The sequence below is a fragment of the Aedes albopictus genome, chromosome 1 (genome assembly GCF_035046485.1).
Source record: "Aedes albopictus strain Foshan chromosome 1, AalbF5, whole genome shotgun sequence".
Classification (NCBI taxonomy): domain Eukaryota; kingdom Metazoa; phylum Arthropoda; class Insecta; order Diptera; family Culicidae; genus Aedes; species Aedes albopictus.
The window spans coordinates 163,796,424-163,802,527 of record NC_085136.1 but is presented as its reverse complement, the minus strand read 5'-3'; positions in this window follow the sequence as shown (position 1 = coordinate 163,802,527).

The window sequence follows — 6,104 nt, the reverse complement described above, 5'->3', positions numbered from 1 at the left end:
GGATTGGGGAATTGCTTTGGTATGGTACCTATGTTTGATGGCTTCGAAAGCGTGTTTATGTTTGTTGTACTATTTGACGATGCTCTAGCCGAACGCTGCAAATAGGCAAATAGAGTAGGCTGATATTTGATCCTAATGCGGACGGTAACAGTCTAGCGAGAAAGACTTTCAACCCCTGTACTTGGTAATCCTTTCTTTCCAAACTTCGTATGATTGGATCACTCTCGTTAATCATTATTTGATTCACTCAGATTCTTATTGTTTTCGATGATGATAATTTGGGTTGATCCTTCTTTCCAGCGGTGTGTACTTGGATCACTTCTCTAGCCAATGCAATGCATTGGGAATCCGTTCACTATTCAGCAATGTTCGTATGCTGATTTTTCTGGGACAGATCACTTCGCGTATCTTCTCCAGCAGATGGAGAATTTTTCACTAAAGGACAATATGCGTTTGCTGATAGAAATCTTCCGGAATAAATCACTCCGATCGCGGGTCACGAGGTTCACACAGGATCCAAACGAGTTCTTCGAACCGAGCTACGACTTAGCGATATTCGTTCGCCAAGGAAAACTTTCCTACCGACTGCGCCACTTTAACTTTGGGCCTTCGAAGAAGGCTTTTTAAAAGGAAAGTTGGTGCTATGTTACCCGTATTTAATGAGGGACGTGATCAGAACGACGCGTTCAGTTAGTGGTTCGACTACGATTGATACTTTATTCTTAATTCAGACTTAACTTAGGGTCTCCCTCGGTGGTGACCCGATTTTCCGATGAATTTAATTTAAAAAATATTCACTTTCACTTTCTTTGTTTCTAAAGCTTTTGTTTTCGTTTTCACTTTTTTTCGTTAGTGATCACTGTATGATTTGTTGGGTTGATTAGAAAATTGTTTACTTACAGAAGTGCTATCAGCATCCTCCGGAGTTGTAAGTGTTCTTCGATGTGTTGAGGTTCGATGTGTGTGGATCCTTCCTCGCTCTGTACCACTCGAACTGCTGATATCCGCTCAGCAGCGGCTGCCCGTTGGTCCAGATGTTCTCCCTGAACTTGCTAAGTCGGTTTTTGCACTTAGAAACTTTTCTTCGCACTTATTTCCACACTTTCCAAGACTGCGCCAGCAATGCTGTGATCGCTAATGAAATGATAAAAAAAAAAATATTCTCGCTGATTAACTTTAATACAAATCAATTCTGAATTCCAACTTAGACTAAAGGCTTCGCGGCCGCTCCAAATGGTTTTGTTTGCTGAACCTGCATGGTCAGCGAAAGTCCTCCGGATGGTAACCGCTCGCTGGTCTTGTCGTCGATTGCATCAATAAGTGCGTGTCATCGTTCTATGTATCGTCCAACGTGCGTTTCCTCGCAAGCGCACGTTTGTGCATGTCCCATGTTGTTGTTGCTATGTTGTTGTTGTTGATATTATTTGCCGTAGAGTTCCGGTGCCGGGTTCCTCATAACGTATATATACTTAAAATTTAGATTACATTTTCCCCCCACTTAAACTTAACTCAAACTTTACTCGCCTAGTGTAAGATTCTCCGCTTTCGCTCTCTTTAATAAAGTACCAACATTCTAGTACTTCGAAACGTGAAATTAAGGCGCGGGAGAGAAAGCTCGAGTCTCTTACTTAGTATCTAATGGGAAGCGGCTAGTGTGTTGAGAAAGATAGAATAGTTTGAGTCTGAGAAGAACTATTCTCTTGGACCTTTTGAATAGCGTCTTTTACGTCATCAAATGATCCTGCTTTTAAGATCAGTTTAGTTTCCTGATTGGAAACTCCATTAATTAAAGCATCAACTGCCGCTTTTTTCACCATATTCTTAGCAACTGCTTCTGGAATATGTTGCTCTATATATAAATTTTTCAATTTGTTGGAAAGAGCTTCAATTTGCTCACAGAAAGAATCCAAGCTTTCACGCTGTTTGATTGATTTCCACTTGACCAGGATTTGCTCTGGCGATGTTGTATCATGACATCTTTCTGTTATATTTTTGATGGAATCATCAAATGTATTAATGTTCTCAGGTAATCCGAGACGTGCCTTGCCAGTTGTTCTGGTTTTAAAAAATTTTAATAACATTGCTTGGTGCTCATTAGCTGTTAATTCCTTCATTAAGTTACAAGCATCTACGAACGCTTGTAACCCGTCGCTGGCACCTTCATAAATTGCTATTACTGCTGTAGCAGTACGTATATCAAATGCATGCGCGGACGCTTGCGGTGTTATTGCTTGAGTAGTCATTTTTAATTTGTTTATAATAATATAAATGAGCTCTGTTTTTGCAAGATCAATAATATTTACTATATCCGAAAAAATAGCATCCGATATATTATTTGGTTTACTTATAGCAAGTTCTAATTGCTTAATCAAAAAGTTGACGTCTTTCAGATGTTTTTCTAAAGTAAAGGCAGTATTTTTATTATTTATCGATTTTTTAATATTTCCATAGATATTTATTAAATTTTTGTAATAATATAGAATTTCATCATCTTTCATGATAATTTGTAACGTTACAATTGATAAACATAATATTTTTTTTATTAAAAAGTACACAGAATATACATATATGATTTACCGCTTTGCTGCAATGTCTTCTGTCGCCGTGCTGCTTTTCCATCCTTTCCATGCTGTTACACCTGTTCTGCTGCTTCGTCTGCTGCCATCACAATTCTTTGTTCTTCAGCTCATCATTTTTATTTTTTTATCACTGTAAACTTCTTGAAAGGCGAGGTAGTTGCCTAGTTTTTCTTGGTTGTAATCAATTGCCCATCTTCTTCCTGGCGGATTGCCGAATAGTCACTGTTGTCCCTACACTCATCCATTTTTGTTGATTTTATCCTTCTTTTTGTTTCACTAATTCATCGTTGAACTCCACCGAATCATTGAACATAGTTTAATGTTTATTATTTATTTTTCGACTGTCCACTTTTTCAATTAAACACGCACGGTATCGTTATTCAATCGGTTTAACTCGACTTCTGTACGCGCTGCTGTCGAAACGCGACTTGATAGAATTTTATTGCAAGTATTTGCAATAATATACGCGACCACAATCACTGCAATAATGATTACCGATATTGCTATCAATATTTGTTCAACACCTGAACTTTGGTTCACTTGCGCGGCGCTGTTCGTCACTGTTTGATTACCACTTTGTATTTTCTTGAATCGGTTTCATCACCTTTTCTGCAGATTTAACACTTGGCACGTGTCGCCATATGCTATGCTCCTAGTGCAGTGTAGAGACTGGACTTTTCGGACTAGAAAAGTTACAGTCTTGTTTGACTTCACAAACCAGAATGATCTTTATTCCATCAAAATCTTAACAGCTAGCTTATCTACACTTAACATTTCCTAAGGGTGGAGCCTAGACCATGTGACAAAAAGACTATTGCATAGAATAGGCGTAACCAAAAGTAGAAAGATACATAATGAAAACGCGGACATACATAACGCTTCAAGATGTGGGACACCAACGATCAACAATTGCCACACGCGTTGTTGGTCGATCGTGTTGCATTTCCTTGTAACCGTGCATTTGGCACGCGTTGACCGAGTGGTCAACGGGAATTGTCATCCGACATAGAAGCCGACTCACTTTTTCCTGTAACACACTTTGCTGGATTCGATTTTTCCGGCACTAGATTTTGATTTTCCTGATTGCTGGCATTTCAACTGTGAGCTCACTTTAGGACGCCAATAGCCTTTCTTCACTTAACTTTTTTCCACACGCGAACACAGTCAGAAACGGCGAACCTGCACTACTTGTTTTTCGCGCTTTACCGCTGTCACCAAATGCACGCGTTGACCGTGCGGTCACCGGGAATTGTCATCCGACATAGAAGCCGACTCACTTTTTCCTAGTTAAAACTACCACACATCCTTTATTCAAATTTTAAGCCTTTTTACAATTACAATTTTTTGGTTATTTTTCTCCCCCCACTTAACTTAACTTAAGCGCCTAGCGTAACATTCTCCGCTCTCGCTCTCTTTACTAAAGTACCAACATTCTAGTACTTCGAAACGTGAAATTAAAGCGCGAGAGAGAAAGCTCGCGTCTCTTACTTAGTATCTAATTGGAAGCGGCTAGAATGCTTCCTTATATGAGTCATATGTGTCATATGTTTTATTATTTTATACTCCGGTAGTTATGCATTCTTTTTGGCTTACCGTATGCCACCGAGAACAGGTAGAGACCTGCTGAAGCAAACTAGGTCACCCGCTGACCAACTTCGTTTTCGCGCATGTCACATATGATGATGCAATAAACTAAATATACCGTATGTAGGTAGCCACCATCCTAGCTTGAGTCTTGCTCATGATGATGCAAATGATCAATTAATGAAAGCTAATATCTAATGAAGAATGAATGAATAATTAATCAATTAGGCTATGGTTGGTTCACTTATGTTGTCAAACATCTGGTGTGTTGACAACCTTACGGGAAACGTTGGTAAAGTGATCAAAACTTATCCAAGATTATATTATTATCAGGGATGATTATGGAATAGAGGAGTATAGTACAAGTACAGTACAATGCTTCCCTATATGAATCATACGTGTTTTATTATTTTATACCCCGGTAGTTATGCATTCTTCAGGCATAGCGTATGCCCTTGAGAATAGACTTGCAGAAGCAAGCAAAACTCGGTCACCAGCTGACCGCCTACCGTGTATGATTGCAACTTCGTTTTTCGCCCATGACGCCTATGATGATAGCTAAGCTCTAATAACAAATGAATGATTAATTGATTAATCGGGCTATGGTCGGTTCACCTGCACTATTTTTTCCTGCGTTTTTGCGCTGTCGACATTTGCCGTGACCGGAGTCGGATTTATGTTTGTTCTACCGTAAACATGCCAAACTATCACTTTAATTATAACTTTTTCAACACACTTATCTTCTATCCTAACACTTATCTTACATCACAAAGAACTCCACGAACCTTATCTTCTGAACTCCACGAAACTTATCTTCTAAACTCCACGAAACGCACGCAGTTCAATTGATTTTAACGCAACCTCGTTGTCGCAAGCAATCATTCTTGGGGTGCCGTAAATCGTGAATAGTTTCGTAATGACTTTCTTTATAATGGGTATAGAACGCGATTTGACAGTCTGGGGTTCGAAGTCTTAACTAAGATCTCGCATCGAACCGATCACACCAAATGTCTGTCCGGGGACAATTGGTGTACTAAAGGAACTTTGGTTCCTTCAGATTGAATTACTTTTGACTTGCAACTATTCCAATGACTAGCGGTGTCTGAAGATCAGAGCGCTATTGGAGGGTTTCGGTATGCCAGCAGACATTGAAACAAATAGTTTGATAGTCCAAAGAAGACTGCCGAGTTTATTGAAATCCTTCTTTTATATCATTTTACATTTGATTATTCTTATGGCCTAAAGGGTAAAACACCTGGGGTTGATGTTTATAAACAATATTTATGGCTTAAACTTCCGCGCGCCCATCCGATAGTATTTTGGTTAACTTGCGCTTTTTGGCTTGCGCTTTACGGTGACTAATGGGGTGTTATTGTAAATACGCTGATGGGTACGCGTTAGCTTGCCTTTGAATGGTTTGACAAATAATTAAGGTAATGCGGGAGTATGTCTAGTACAATACGTTCTGACTGTGCTCTTCTAGGATTGGAAGGGCCTGGTCGGCTGTGGAAGTTCGGGTATGGCTTCTGCAGTTGAGACGGTTGTGGTGGTGGAGGTAGTCTCGAGAAAGGGACCGTGTGGGGTTTATGATTTTGGAATTTATTGAAGGTGGGCCTCGAGTACATCCCGGGTTTGTTGAAAAAGCCAGGAGGTCGCGTCTGATAAGATGTATGGTTTGGTGGTGTGTTTGGTGGTTTAGAAGACGTGCTTGTATTTGTTATATTGCTTGGCAACGCTCTAGCTGAACGTTGCAAATAGGCTATATTGTCTTCAACAAGACAACGTCTGAGCGCATCCTTCAATGACGTTGGATTTTGGGACCTGATGTTTGATCCAAATGCGGGCGGTAACAGCCCAGCGAGGAACACTTTCAGTCCTTGTTCTTGGTAGACCTTTCTTTTCGAATTTCTTATGATTGTATCGCTCTCGTTAATCATTAAC